The 16,862-nt window shown below is 44.7% G+C and overlaps 1 protein-coding gene across 7 annotated transcripts in view; it reads right to left on the reverse strand.

Annotated features, from left to right (window-relative positions):
• Positions 1-6,268, reverse strand: part of PIP5K1B (phosphatidylinositol-4-phosphate 5-kinase type 1 beta) — a 215,671-nt gene extending 209,403 nt beyond the window's left edge. For 2 of the 7 annotated variants that reach the window (XM_073634775.1, XM_073634744.1), the window contains exon 1: positions 5,787-6,260. The gene's annotated coding sequence lies outside the window, so the exon portion shown is untranslated. Of the gene's footprint in view, positions 1-5,786 lie in introns of all 7 variants that reach the window. The other 5 variants (XM_073634782.1, XM_073634759.1, XM_073634751.1 and 2 more) reach the window with 5 other exon arrangements.
• Positions 6,269-16,862: the final 10,594 nt, after the last annotated feature.

The following is a 16,862-nucleotide window of genomic DNA, read 5'->3' on the forward strand; positions in this document are numbered from 1 at the left end:
CACCGGGTGGCCCCGCCCCCCCGTTATTTAAGAACTGTCAGACGAGGAGCGCCGTCACACAGCGGGAGCCTCCCTCCATGCAAGCATGGATTGCGGAGCGGCCCGGAGAAGAAAATGAAGAAGAAGAGAAGAAGAGAAGAAGAGAAGAAAAGAAGAAAAGAAGAAAAGAAGAAGAGAAGAAGAGAAGAAGAGAAGAGCGGGAGCCTCCCCCCCATGCCATGGGTGCGGAGCGGCCCGAGGAGAAGAAGACAGAAGACGCCGCGGAGGAGATGCTGGACGAGAACGCCGGAGGAAGAACCAGAAGAACCAGAAGAGCCAGAAGAACCAGAAGATGAAGCAAGATAGAAGAAAGAAGAAGCATTTAAATAAAGGAATTGTCAAAAACTGTCTCTTGTCATTTTTAACATTTTTGACACTTTTTTCGTGAAATGGTAGGGGTACTTATGTACCCCCTTACCATTTCACACAGGGGGGGGGCCGGGATCTGGGGGTCACCTTGTTAAAGGGGGCTTCCAGATTCCGATAAGCCCCCCGCCCGCAGACCCCCACAACCACCGGCCAGGGTTGTGGGGATGAGGCCCTTGTCCTCATCAACATGGGGACAAGGTGTTTTGGGGGGCTACCCCAAAGCACCCTCCCAATGTTGAGGGCATGTGGCCTGGTACGGTTCAGGAGGGAGGGGGGCCGCACTCTTGTCCCCCCCTCTTTTCCTGCGGCCTGCCAGGTTGCGTGCTCGGATAAGGGTCTGGTATGGATTTTTGGGGGGACCCCACGCCGTTTTTTGTTTTTTTTTTTTGGCGCGGGGTTCCCCTTAAAATCCATACCAGACCTGAAGGGTCTGGTATGGAATTTAGGGGGAACCCCACGTCATTTTTTTTTTTAAATTTTGGCCGGGGTTCCCCTTAATATCCATACCAGACCTGAAGGGCCTGGTATGGAATTTAGGGGGACCCCCACGTCATTTTTTTTTTTTAATTTTGGTTCGGGGTTCCCCTTTGGGGAATTCCCATGCCGTTTTTATCAATGAACTTCTATGTGTATTGTCGGCAATGCAATAGCCGCGGGTAGTTTTAAATGAGTTTTTTCCTTCAAAATGTCATTTTGCTGTCAGACTGTTCTAAACACAGGAAACATGCGCCCCTTTACAGGCACACTATAGACACCCCCCAGGTACGAAATTTAAAGGGATATTACACTTTTATTGTTTGACTTTAAGCATTATTAAAATCACTGCTCCTGAAAAAACGGCCGTTTTTAAAACTTTTTTTTGCATTGATCCATGTCCCCTGGGGCAGGACCCGGGTCCCCAAACACTTTTTATGACAATAACTTGCATATAAGCCTTGAAAATTAGCACTTTTGATTATTCATGTTCGTGTCCCATAGACTTTAACGGTGTTCGCATGTTCGAACGAACTTTTTTCCTGTTCGCATGTTCTGGTGCAAACCGAACAGGGGGGTGTTCGGCTCATCCCTAAGGAGCAGTTGAAAAAAATGCCCAACTGCTCCTAAACGTCTGTTTACCAGCAGCAGTGTACATGAGGCCTAATGGTCTTGCTTGAGTATTATTGCTCTATTACCGAGGAAGAACCAACAATATCACATTGTATCCTGACAGGAAAGGCAATACAGCATCTGAAGCTTATAAAAAGCCATGCAAATAAACAAACAAATGAGATCAAAATGAATGTTCACTGTCTACACAGCTTACTGGCCTTCAACTAGATTTTACATAAGAAGTCAACAAATGCCACACAAAGCTTCCAATCCCAATTATTTATAGCGATGGGTATTGAAGGCCAAGTCTAGACAAAGGTTTTTTGGACAGAATTGTTAGGGGTTAAAACCTCTGTCAAGTTTTTTACCTGCTTGTTTCCCTGTTGAATAGACTTTCCCTCACTTCCTGACTTTTTTATGCATGTCAGAGAGAACAGGAAGTAAGGGGAAATCTCCCCAATGAGGAAAAAAAACCAGCAATAAAACATTGTTTAATAGAATGAGGAAGAATATGAATGTCTGCTAGACCCCTTTCACACTGAGGTGCTTTTCAGGCGCTTTCACGCTAAAAAAAGCGCCTTAAAAGCTCACGAAAACCTATTTCCATTAAAATCAGTGAATGCTTTCACACTGGGGCAGTGGGCTGGCAGGGTGGTGAAAAACACCCCTCTCCAATAAAATGAATGGAAAGCTCTTCAAAAGTGCCTGAAAAGCTCTTCAAAAGCGCTCAAATGTTTTACTGGCAATTTAGAAGTGCCTTAGTGTGAAAGGGGCCTTAGGCCCCTTTCACACTGGGGCGGTGGGTGCGTAGGCGGTAAATCACCGCTAATCTTGCGGCGCTATTCGGCCACTAGCAGGGCGCTTTTACCCCCGCTAGGGGCCGAGAAAGGGTTAAAAACCAGCCGCGAAAGGGTTAAAACCACCGCAAAGCGCTGCTGCAGCAGCACTATGCGGCGGTATAGCCGCGCTGCCCCATAGATTTCAATGGGCAGGAGCGGTGAAGGAGCGGTGTACACACCGCTCCTTCACCGCTCCAAAGATGCTGCTAGCAGGACTTTTTTTAGTGTCCTGCCAGCGCACCACTCCAGTGTGAAAGCCCCCTGGGCTTTCACATTGGAGAGGCAGCAGCAGCTCTTTCAGGGCGCTTTGCAGGCGCTATTTTTAGCGCCGTAGCGCCTGCAAAGCTCCCCAGTGTGAAAGGGGTCTTAGGTTAATTCTGTTTTTGCGCTAGGTAGATTGTCTCTTACTTCATGTCCAGGTGACTGACGTCAGTTGTTGATATGACAAAGCTAAAATCAAAGTCATATTGCATCATTTTCCCTCCAAAAGGCACTACACATAAACCTTATTCATTAAAACAAAGCAAAAGCAGTACATCAACCCATAGCAACCATTATAACATTATTTATAAATTAAATAGCCTGTGTTCTGAAATTTGATTGGTTGTTAGGATTACTTGATTGGATGCATTCTTTTTACCCCAATTACCAAAACAGCAAAACAGTCATGGGTACTATTATTATAATTATTTTGAAATAGCACTCAAAATAGCTTACTATCATTTCAAACCCATAGCTCGACCCAGTAAATCCATAATCTAAAGGTGGCTATACACACAGGGCTGGGACAAGGGGTGCGCAGGAGAGGCAGCTGCCACGGCACAGCGGAGCAAGGGGGCAGAGAATAGACACCGAGTAGTAACCCAATTCCACAGTATGCATTACCAGTGGGGGTGCAGTTCCACATTCTTGGTCTGGGTGCACTTGTCCCAGTACTGCGTACACATAGCGATTTGTAAACAAACAAGCGTGCGATTCATCCCCAATAAAATATCACACATACGCCATTGTTTTACGCTCATACCAAAGTCGATGGATAGATCAACTTCAGTACAACCAGCCTGCCCATAGATGGATTGAAATTTCTCTGGTTCCTGCTGAACTGTCCAAATTTTGATCCGTCTATGGCCAGCTAAAAGGAGACTAAGGTCCGAAGGGTCCGATCAGATACGCCTTTCAGTTTTTCAGACAGACCTGATCGGATGGTACAATCAGATTATAATGTGTATGATGAGCTGAACTCATTGCGGGTTCAAACATGTAAAGCCAATACACTACAACCTCCGATAAGCAATATGAGAAGCCAGCAGCACCACTGCAGCAAACATAAACCATGGGGGTGTACAGGGTGTAAAATAGAAGTAAAGTTACATGTAAAGTTAGTACACATAGATTCCAGATCCTGACAACAGCCACATGGCAGAGTCCAGTGTGGGACAGTTCAGGTAGGTCCTCATATTACATATATTTGGTAAACCTAAAGTTGATTGTACGGACAGATTGTAACATGTATGGTGACCCTTGGATCTTCCATCCACTATGTAGTGCCTGTCCACCTATCTCCTATTCCGGCTACCCTTAGGTCTGAAATATCATCTCTTCAGGGAAGCCTATCCCGCCTCCAACTCATTGGACTTTTATCTCTTCCATCAGCTCACTCCCCACAGTTATTACCTTTTCTACCACTTGCCCCACCCTATTAGATTGTAAGCTCCTAGGAGCAGGGACCTCGGAACCCTCTTGTACTTTATTGTACTGTATCTGTACTGTCTCCCTTTAGGTTCTAAAGCACGGCGCAAACTGTTGGCACTATATAAATCCTGAATAATAATAATAATAATTTGATAGTGAGGACATAGACCGCTTACATTTGCCCCCCCCCCCCCCAGTTTGGTAAGGGCCGGTGCACACCATAAAGGGTGCATTTGTGTGCATTCCCAACAGCCCATTCATTTCAATGGGCTGTGAAACGTGTGGGAACATGCAACAAGTAGGATATGCGCCACGACGCACAGTACCATGTGTATTGGTGCCAGGGAATGCACCTGCATTTATGAGATGGGTAGAGGTGCCCTTAAGAATTAACGGTATCCTGGGCTGCTGATAAGGCAGTACAGCCAGCCCTCCTATACTGGGCATGGCCCCCATCAGTTCAAAGGGGAGGTACAGGCACCCGCTGAGCTGGAGGGCCGGCTGTACTGTCTTACTGCAGACACCATTCCTCTTCTGCCTCCCCTGCAGGCCTGCCGGCTTCTCCTCTGCTCCCTTCCTCCAACTGTGCTTCAAGGGGATCAGTTCTAGCATCCGTGCCTCCACCTCCCCTGTTTTCTGGGCCCCCCCCTGTGCACCCCATCATTGGTATCAGTGGGAGGAATAGTGCCCCATCATTGGTATCAGTGGGAGGAATAGTGCCCCATCATTGGTATCAGTGGGAGGAATAGTGCCCCATCATTGGTATCAGTGGGAGGAATAGTGCCCCTTAATTAGTGGGAGAAATAGTGCCCCTTAATTGGTATCAGTGGGGGGAATAGTACCCCATCATTGGTATCAGTGGGAGGAATAGTGTCCCATCATTGGGGTGAATAGTGCCCCAGTGGCCAGATAAAGGCTAGCAAGGAGCCACCTCTGGCCCTCGGGCTGCAGTTTGGAGACCCGTGTCATGATTTTAATTCATTTTTGTAACAATCTCATTTTAAATTTTATAAAGGGGTGGGAGGAGGGAGCGGGGCCTGTTAGGTAGGCAGTTTGGGGCCCTGTGATTTCTATACGCAGCCTTGATGGCACCCACTGGTACATCTACACTGTTTCTGTGCAGTGCGGAGAAAACGCATGCTTTTGAGCGCGTTCCTGCCCTGCAATTAGTGTGAACTGACCCATACACGTTGCAAATCTGGCCAATCAACTTTAGATTTATCAAAAGTATGTAATATGAGGACCTACCCAATCCATCCACTCAATTTGGATCCAGTCTAGGAGGGCCATCTAAAGAAGATTGTCCAATCAGATTGTAACGTGTGCTGACCCTTCATCTGAAAAAGATTGTCCAATCAGATTGTAACGTGTGCTGACCCTTCATCTGAAAAAGATTGTCCAATCAGATTGTAACATGTGCTGACCCTTCATCTGAAGAAGATTGTCCAATCAGATTGTAACATGTGCTGACCCTTCATCTGAAGAAGATTGTCCAATCAGATTGTAACATGTGCTGACCCTTCATCTGAAGAAGATTGTCCAAGCAGATTGTAATGTGTGAAGTGTAAATAAGATTGTCCAATCAGATGTGAGCCTTCATGTACAATCAGATTGTCCTGTATATGGAGTATATGTGGAAGGTGTGGATGTACACAGTAGGGTGAAGAAGCAAACAGGTGGAGGTGCACTGACAGGCACACAGTTCCTGGATGAACATACACAGGAGCAGATGACCGGGGTGGCCAGCTTGGCACTTACCTTGTGGCTGGTTGGAATGGTGTCAGCACGTCAGCCCCATCCTCAGTCTTCTCCTTCCCGAAGATGAGATAAGAATGCGGCAGATCCCCCTTCCCCGGTGTATTCCGTGTACGAGCTGCGTGTCGCTAAGTGTACAGTGCACACATACACATAGACAGCCGTGACATGATGCCACCTCCCCCGCCTGTCTGATGGGCAGGGGCTCTACACTGCACAGAGACTAAAGCAGGCCCCGCCTGACTGGCCCCGGGCTCCCTCCCTGGTCCGATCACTGCTGCCTTCTACTGACGAGCATCATCACATTCTAATACAGTGAGCCAGTGTCCTCCTGTACAGCACACACACACACGCCTGCATTGTGCATGGATCCCCAGTCTGCCTCCTCTACTCACAGCTCACCAGCTGCCTGCTGCTCCTGCTAATACACACACTACCCTTTCACAATGGTGGCTGCTGGAGGCTTCATTGTGTGCTGTGTGCCTGCTAGGAGCTGAGGGAAGACCGCCACACAGCTATGAAGACTGAATACAGACCTATCACTGGACCATAACCCCTATAGAGGAACATACACTTATAGAGGACCATAACCCCTATAGAGGAACATACGCTTATAGAGGACCATAACCCCTATAGAGGAACATACCCTTATAGAGGACCATACCCCCTATAGAGGAACATACCCTTATAGAGGACCATACCCCCTATAGAGGAACATACACTTATAGAGGACCATACCCCCTATAGAGGAACATACACTTATAGAGGACCATAACCCCTATAGAGGAACATACCCTTATAGAGGACCATAACCCCTATAGAGGAACATACCCTTATAGAGGACCATACCCCCTATAGAGGAACATACACTTATAGAGGACCATACCCCCTATAGAGGAACATACCCTTATAGAGGACCATACCCCCTATAGAGGAACATACACTTATAGAGGACCATAACCCCTATAGAGGAACATACACTTATAGAGGACCATAACCCCTATAGAGGAACATACCCTTATAGAGGACCATACCCCCTATAGAGGAACATACCCTTATAGAGGACCATACCCCCTATAGAGGAACATACACTTATAGAGGACCATACCCCCTATAGAGGAACATACACTTATAGAGGACCATAACCCCTATAGAGGAACATACACTTATAGAGGACCATAACCCCTATAGAGGAACATACCCTTATAGAGGACCATACCCCCTATAGAGGAACATACACTTATAGAGGACCATACCCCCTATAGAGGAACATACACTTATAGAGGACCATAACCCCTATAGATGACCATACCCTTATAGAGGACCATACCCCCTATAGAGGAACATACCCTTTTAGAGGACCATAACCCATATAGAGGAACATAACCTTTTAGAGGACCATAACCCCTATAGATGACCATACCCTTATAGAGGACCATACCCCCTACAGAGGAACATACCCTTATAGAGCACCATAACCCCTATAGATGACCATACCCTCATAGAGGACCATAACCCCTATAGATGACCATACCCTTTTAGAGGACCATAACCCCTATAGAGGAACATACCCTTTTAGAGGACCATAACCCCTATAGATGACCATACCCCCTACAGAAGAACATACCCTTATAGAGCACCATAACCCCTATAGATGACCATACCCTCATAGAGGACCATAACCTCTATAGATGACCATACCCTTATAGAGGACCATACCTCCTATAGGGGAACATACCCTTTTAGAGGACCATAACCCTTATAGATGACCATACCCTTATAGAGGACCATACCCCCTATAGAGGACCATACCCTTATAGAGGACCATACCCTCTATAGAGGAACATACCCTTATAGAGGAACATACCCCTATAGAGGATCATACCCCTATACAGCAGCATACCCCTATAGAGGACCATACCCCCTGAAGAGGATGATACCCCCTATAGATGATCATACCCCCTATAGAGGATCATACCCCTATAGAGCACCATACCCCTATAGAGGACCATACCCCCCATAGAGCACCATACCCTTATAGAGGATCATACCCTCTATAGAGGAACATACCCATATAGAGCAGCATACCCCTATAGAGGACCATAACCCATGAAGAGTATGATACCCCCTATAGATGATCATACCCCCTATAGATTATCATACACCCTATAGAGCACCATACCCCTATAGAGGACCATACCCCCCATAGAGCACCATACCCCTATAGAGGGCCATACCCCCTATAGAGCACCATACCCCTATAGAGGACCATACCCCCTATAGAGGAACATACCCTTTTACAGGACCATAGCCCCTAAAGAGGAACATACCCTTATAGAGGACATAACCCCTATAGGTGACCATACCCTTATAGAGGACCATACCCCCTGAAGAGGGCGATACCCCTATAGAGGACGATAACCCCCATAGATGATCATACCACCTATAGAGGATCATACCCCCTATAGAGCACCATACCCTTATAGAGGACCATACCCCCCATAGAGCACCATACACTTATAAAGGACCATATCCCCTATAGAGCATGATACCCCTATAGAGGACCATATCCCCTATAGTGAACCATACCCCTATAGAGGACCATACCTCCTTTAGAGGAACATACCCCCTATAGAGGACCATACCCCTTATAGATGAACATACCCCCTATAGAGGAACATACCCTTATAGAGGACCCTCCCCCTATAGAGGACCATATCCCTATAAAACACCATACCCCCTATAAAGCACCATACCCCCTATAGAGGACTATACCCCTATAGAGGATCATACCACCTATAGAGCACCATATCCCTGTAAGGGCCATGCCCCCATAGAGCAGCATACCCCTATAGAGGATCATACCCATATATAGAATGATACCCCTATAGAGGACCATACCCCCTATAGAGAACCATACCCCCTATAGAGGACCATACCCCCTATAGAGGACCACATCCCTATAGAGGAACATACCCCCTATAGAGGACTATACCCCTATAGAGGATCATACCCCTTATAGAGCATGATACCCCTGTAGAGGGCCATACCCCCTATAGAGCAGCATACCCCTATAGAGAACCATACCCATATATCAGATGACACCCCTATAAAGGACCATACCCCCTATAGAGGATCATACCCCCTATAAAGAACCATACCCCCTATAGAGGACCATACCCCTTATAGAGCACCATACCCCTATAAAGGACCATACCCCCTATAGAGGACCATACCCTCTATAGAGGACCACACCCCTATAGAGAACCATACCCCCTATAGAGGACCACACCCCCTATAGAGGACCACACCCCTATAGAGGAACATACCCCCTATAGAGCACCATACCCCCTATAGAGGACTATACCCCTATAGAGAATCATACCCCTTATAGAGCACCATACCCCTGTAGAGGGCCATACCCCCTATAGAGCAGCATACCCCTATAGAGGACCATACCCATATATCAGATGACACCCCTATAGAGGACCATATCCCCTATAGAGGATCATACCCCCTATAAAGAACCATACCCCCTATAGAGGACCATACCCCTTATAGAGCACCATACCCCTATAAAGGACCATACCCTCTATAGAGGACCATACCCTCTATAGAGGACCATACCACCTATTGAGGAACATACCCCCTATAGAGGACCACACCCCTATAGAGGACCATACCCCCCTATAGAGCACCATACCCCCTATAGAGGACCATACCCCATAGGGAGCCCTTCACACTCTTCTCTAGCTCAGGCCTTTTTGGGGTAAACAAGCAGAAGAAAAATACACCAGACCAGGCTTCTTTTGGCACTTTTTGTTTACAAGTTGTATTTTTTGCTAGAAAATTACTTATAACCCCCAAACACTATACATTTTTTAACAGAGACCCCAGGAAATAAAATGGTGATCATTGCCATTTTTTATGTCACACTGTATTTGTGCAGCGGTTTTGCAAACGCAATTTTTGGGGAAAAAATACACCGTAATGAATTAGAAAAAAAAAATGCAATGCAGTGAAAGGTGATGTTACGCCAAGTAAACAGATACCTAACATGTAAGGCTTTAAAAATTGCGCGGAATGCCAACCAACTACGGTACTTAAAAATCTCCATAGGCTACACTCTAAACTTTAAAGCTTTTACGCCTTTGGAGATTACCTGTTTAGAACTACAGAGGAGGTCTTACACTGGAATTATTGCTCTTGCTCTAACGTTTGCAGCAATACCTCACATGTGTGGTCCAAATGCTGTTTACATATGTGTGCGCAACTTACGTATTCGTTTACTTCTGCGCGACTATTATTTTAGTTTTTAATTTTACACTTTCCCTTTAATTTTTTTTTTCACTTTTATTCCTGATACAAGGAATGTAAACAGCCCTTGTAATAGAAATAAGGATGACAGGTACTCTTTATGGAGAGAGCTGGGGTCAAAAAGACCCTTAATCTTTTTACCTTTAAAAGCAAAAGATCAAAAGAATATATTATTTTTTTGTTGATCTTTTGCTTTCATTTTTATTTTTGACATCATGACATCACTCTTGTCCTTCAAGGCCATAGGGGAGCAGCTGGCCACACTGTTGGTTTGTTTTTCAAGCGAACCGGCAGAAACGGTAAGCCTGAGAAACACCGGCAAGAGCGGGGTTGTTCACCCCTGCCACTTCGGAAACTGGCCCAGCAGCTCATGAGTGGCTCTGACTGGTTTCATGAGAAAGCCGGCTGCCTGCTGAAAAAAACCGTACCGGGGTTATGGCTGATATCTTAAGCCATAATCCCGGTAAACCACTTGCAGACCTCAACGTATATTTATTGAAGTCGGCAAGTAGTTAACTGGCTATTGCGCAGTCATGCAACTGTGTACCCACATCCACATGAAATTTAGATCATTTTTTTTAGGGATGCATCGGTATCGGTGCTGATACCAAGCATTTTCACAAGTATCAGTACTCGCACAAATGCTTCCAAAACCAATACTTTGCGGAGCGATTTGCGTCAATACAAAATGAATTGGCGCAAATCGCACTGCAAAGAATTGCATGCAATTTTCCCCGCTGCTCCAGTGTGTTTGTATGGAAAGGGAAAAGCGCCATCTAGTGGGCAGTTTATTAAAAATGTAAGAGCTCACAGTACATATCTGGCCAAATGCAAAATCTTCATAGTTGTCCCGGCCCCGCTGATTATAGCAAATCACCGCCGCTGGAGGTGCTCACAGGGCTGGAGGAGATGTAGAAGCAGTCCGCCCGATCATTACTTCCGCCCTATACCCATGGGGTCCCGGAACTTCTCTTTCAGCTCTGCGAGCACCTCCAGCTACGGAGACAACAATGTTATCTGATTTCAGATCAGTAAAAAACACAGTATTTTTTTACACTGTACTAATGACACTGGCTGGGAAGGGGTTAACATCTTGGGCCAAACAAGATGTTATCTGTGTGCCTAACAATGGGTAACGTGTGCTGCTTTTTACTTAACTATCTGTCTTTTAAACTGCCAGATCTCTGTTCATAGTACACAGAGTTCTGTGTTTTTATAAATACAGAACTCTGTGTGTGTGATTGGTCACAGCCGCTTGGCTGAAATCAGCTGGCAAACTTGTGCTCAAATGCGTGCCCTGAACCCGGAAGAATGCCACGATGTATAGGTATGTCGCCTGGCCTGGAGCTGCCTCTTGTTCGCAGCACAACTTCTGTGGGTGGGCAGCAAGTGGTTAAAAGTCCTGCTTGCTGCAGATCCCCCCCATTGAAATGAGTAGAAAACACGTCAAAAACATGTCAAAAATGCATAAAGACTACTCGGCAGTTGCCTTTTTTTCTTGTTTCTGTTTCTTTTGCAGTTGCCTTTTTAATGCATTTTTTTAAATCACATGTCCATGTTTCACAGGTGCATGCTGGGACTCCACACACTGGAAATGCATCAAGAACACTGATCTGTTTTTTGATGCATTCTTACAATAAAAAAAAGGAAGAAAAATGTATCCCTTTAAATCCTATGGGACTCTTCACACCAGTGTGCTGAGAGTGCGGTGCATTTTTAAAAGTCCCATATGCTGCATTTTTGGTGCTTGTTTAACCCCTTCGATTGCCAGTCGACAGCTACAGCACAGCTGCAGTTTGCCGGGAGGCATCATATGACATCCTCCCATGCTCGCTCTACCTGCGCTCCCCCTGTGGCACGTATCGGCTGTGATCGGAGTGTCTTTCGGAAGCAGCTGATCACAGATCAGGGTAAAGACCCAATCATGGTGGCTCTTTACCACGTGATCAGCTGTCTAATCACAGCTAATCACGGATGTAAACAGGATTTGCCTGTTATCAGCAATCCTCCCCTCACACTCACAGCGCGTGAGAAGAGGAGAGCCGAAAACCCGCAAATCCACTCAGGGAACATCTGCACTGACAATCAGGGCACTGATCATCAGAATCCTGATGATCATCAGTGCAGCCCCAACAGTGCCCACCAGTGCTGCCAATCAGTGCCCACCAGTGATGCCTATCAGTGCCGCATATCAGTGCCGCCTATCAGTGTCATCAGTGTTGCCTATCAGTGCCGCCTGGGGCGTATCCTGGTCGGAGTCTGATAGGTTGCCACTCTATTCATTGCAGCAGGACATCATAGATGTGTGACTTCCAGGGGTCACCCTTCAATCCTTGAGCCTTTTCAGGAGCCAGGACGGGCTCCATCCCCTGTCAGCACTCTAGCAGCAGCTGTGGATGCAATGTCTACATACCCCCTCCCTATCGGGCCTGAGCGGCCCACACACATTTCCCAGGTCACAGTGCCCACCAGTGCTGCCAATCAGTGCCCATCAGTGATGCCTATCAGTGCCGCATATCATTGCTATCAGTGCCGCCTATCAGTGCTGCATGCCAGTGCTGCCTCATCAGTGCCGCCTATCAGTGTCCATCAGTGCAGCCTCATCAGTGCCACCTTATCAGTGCCACCTATCAGTTCTAATCAGTGCAACCTCATCAGTGCCGCCTCATCAGTGCCGCCTTATTAGTGCCGCCTATCAGTGTCCATCAGTGCACTCATCAGTGCACATCAGTGAAGGAGAAAATTACTTATTTACAAATGTTTATAACAGAAACTAAGAAAACTTGTTTTTTTTTCAAAATTTTTGTTATTTTTTTATGTAGATTAGGGGGCCGGTCGCATGGATAGGGTGGGCGGCCCTGCATTACGGATCACCACTGCCTTCACCACTCATGCTCTGCCCCACTCCAGGCATGCATAACACACACACGCACATTTTCACAGCTCTCTATTCATTCATACAGCTTTAAAGTGGATATAAACCCAATTCATGAAATTTGAGCTGGGCTCATATTTCTGTAGTGTTTTTTTATCTCTCTATAAAGCCCTGTGTCATGTAGCTGTCCCCTGCTCTGTTCTTCTGTTATCAGCCTGATAACTTCTGACAAGTTCTCCAACACATATGATAAAAGCAGCCAGAGTTTTGTGTTGGGGAGGATGCTATAAATAGATTAGCAGAGCCCTGAACTATTCAAGGAACACATCTGAAAGTCTCTACCTATGAGGAGAGGGAGTGTGTGCCTTTCTTCCAATCAGCTGTCTTGGCTGTATTCCCAGGCTTAACTGCAGTGCGGATCAGGAAGAGAAAATATCCTAACAGGATGTGCACTTTCTAAACAGTATATAAAGCTGAAGACAACAGATATACATGTAAAACTTATGTAGGGAGATTTGTATCATCTGAGGCGGTTCACTTCACTGGGTATAGAAGAGGGTTTACATCCACTTTGAGGTAGAATTATAGGCAAAACTTTTTTAAATTTTTGAATAGAGTAATTTATAGTTATAACCCGTCTTTTTTTTTTCATTTTGTCATCTGTGTCGCATTGGGGAGATTCCTCTTCACTTTCTATCTCATAGCCAAAACAGGAAGTAAGAGGAAATCCTGGCAAAGTGGCTGTATTCCCAGGCTTCACTGCAGTGCTGATCAGGAAGAGAAAATATCCTAACAGGATGTGCACTTTCTAAACAGGAAGTGAGAGGAAATCCTGGCAAAGTGAGGGAAATCCCTGGTTGTCACCAGAATTATTTTATTTATTCTGGGCAGAACCCAAAGAGAACAAATAGTGAGGTTGAAGATTCCTAACAGGGGGTGCAGACAGTAATAAAAAAAAGGGGGGGGGGGGGTTCTACTCACTTTTCAATCTATCTAAAGCTGCTGTCACACTTGCTAAAAATGCAAGAAAAATGCAATTAAAATATTTTAAATTATTTAAATCCTATGGGACTCTTCACACCACTGCACTGTGGGTTTGGTGCGTTTTGAAAAGTCCTTTATGCTGCATCTTTGGTGCACTTTTCAAATCGCACCAAAAAGGCAACTTGCCATTGTAATGAATGGAACACCTGTCAAAAACGCACTGCAGCTGTGTTTTTGGTGCGTTTTTTTTTAGTCACATGTCCATGTTTCACAGGTGCATGCTGGGAGTAAGGCACCCAAAAAACACACCAGAAGTGCATTTTTATCAACAGAGCAATGTGAAAGCACCCTAAGGCTGCCGCTCCATATGGGTGAATGGAGGGTCAGATCAGGTTCGCCTGAAAAACTGACAGGCAGACCTGATTGGACAGCCCGTGTGAAAGGAGCCTTAGACGGAAAAAAAATTGTCACACTTTAACCCTGTCACTGCCACTGTCATTTGTCATATATCGGTCAGCAGCAGCTTGGATTTTAGAACACGTGCTAATCTGACAGGCTGACTGTCAGATGGAAGTGATCGGACAGCTGTACATACACCCCGGGAACTTTGTTCTCCCCACTCACCCATGTGGCCTGGGAAGAAGTTTAATGGTGGGCAGGTAGGAGATCAGGGGTCTAAGAGACTCCTGATTTGACATTAAAGAGAACCAGCCACACAAAAAGTATCACATAGGGAACTTTTTGTCCCCTATGTGTTAAAAAGTTTTGTGAAAAAAGTTACATCCAAGCACTTTAACCCTTCCCCTCTAAAATTTTGAGCACCCACATGCAAAAATAAACACGCACGCAAGGGATCCTACAAAAGAAAACGTTGATTGCGCTACAGATGTTACATATCACCACACACACTAAACTTGATAAACCCTTGCGCTAATACTATGTGATTGTGTGACAAAAATGCAACTACCATCATTTTAATCTCTAGGGTATCTGCTTTCAGAAAATATATAATGTTTTGGAGATTAATCTTCAAACCTAAAATGACTTTTAAAATGTGTACAAAAAATGCAAAAACAGCTCTGGCAGGGAAAGGGTAAAAGGATAAGAGTGCATTGACCTTTTTGCTGCCAGAGCCTTTTTTGACTCCCCCCCAACACATGGGTTGATTTACTAAAGGCCAATAGACTGAGCACCTTGGATACCCAATCACATGCAAGGAAAATAAAGAAAACAGCATTTTTGCTTGCACATGATTGGTTGATGAAAGTCAGCTGAGCCTCTGCTCATTTACTAAACTCTGGAGCAACTGCTCTTGCCGTGTGCAACTGCACTTTCCAAAGTGCACAGTCTTTTTGCCTTTAGTAAATCAACCCCACAGTGTTTTGCCTCCAGGATATCAATTAAGTTGTTTTGCCTGCAATATCAGATTTGACCACAGGTAAATTTACTGTTTTTGCAGAAACTAGAAACTGTTCATCTTTACCAATAGTTCCCATCATTCTTCAGTCTAAGGAAGAGAAACAGGTACATCCTGAGAATGCAGACTCCATATTAAAGACTGAAAGAAGGAACTAGCTTACAGACCACATTTTAGACAAAAACATGCATCCCCTAAACACGGCATCGCTGGTGAGAATTACTTATTGGCATCTACAGCCTAATTTACTCATTGCATTTATGTATATTTCATATACTGATTATATGTATCGGTATTAGTTTTTTCTCTATAGTTTCACCCCACCCTGTTTTGTTAATAAAGCTTCAAAAAACGGCACTCAGTTTGGCTTATTGCAGAATAGGAGGGTTTAGCTGCATGTCGAGCTACACACAGGGAAACTTGTAGTGGGGACAGAACACACTGTGAAAAAAATTATTTTAAGCCTGAAGATTAGAGAAAGCCCCTAAACATGATATATTTTCTGACAGCAGAGGCCCTGAAAAATAAAATGGCGGTAGTTCCAATTTTCCACTTAGTGCAATCATTTTTTTTCAGTAATAAAAATAAACTAATGTTCATTTTAGCAGACACAAACACAATGGGGGTTATTTACTAAAGGAAAATCCACTTTGCACTGCAAGTGCACTTGGAAGTAAAGTCGCTGTAGATCCGAGTGGAACATGCAAGGAAAATAAAAAACAGCATTTTAGCTTGCACATGATTGGATGATAAAACTAGCAGAGCTTCCACTCATTTGAGATCTACCCCTCAGATTTAGAGCGACTGCACTTGAAAGTGCACTTTCAAGTGCACTTGCAGTGCAAAGTGGATTTGCCTTTCGTAAATAACCCCCACTATATTACCCATTTTTTTTTTTATGTAAGAGATTAAGCTGTGCAGAGCAAATAGATACCCAACATATCAAGTTGCCGTGAAACAGTCACAAACTTCAGTACCCAAAACGTTCATTGGCAATGCTTATGGCCCTATTGGTCATCAGTTTAGTGTTAATCTTGAATAATGGCTGTAAAATCATTGCTTTTATTCCAGCATGCACACAACAATATGTAACACGTGTAGCACAATTGATAGGGGTAGCTACTTACAGTGCCTTGAAAAAGTATTCATACACCTTGAATTTTTCCACATTTTGTCATGTTACAACCCAAAAGTTAAATGTATTTTATTGGGATTTTATGTGATAGACTAACACAAACTGGCACATAATTGTGAAGTGGAAGAAAAATGATAAATGGGTTTAATTTTTTTTTACAAATAACAGAATTACAAATGAACGCCACACTTTTCAGATATTTATTTGTAAAAAAAAATCATCATTTTTTTTCCACTTCACAATTATGTGCCAGTTTGTGTTGGTCTATCACATAAAAATCCCAATAAAATACATTTACCTTTTTGGTTGTAACATGACAAAATGTGGAAAAATTCAAGGGGTAGGAATACT

This window comes from Aquarana catesbeiana, linkage group LG01 (genome assembly GCF_042186555.1).
Source record: "Aquarana catesbeiana isolate 2022-GZ linkage group LG01, ASM4218655v1, whole genome shotgun sequence".
NCBI classification, from domain to species: Eukaryota; Metazoa; Chordata; class Amphibia; order Anura; family Ranidae; genus Aquarana; species Aquarana catesbeiana.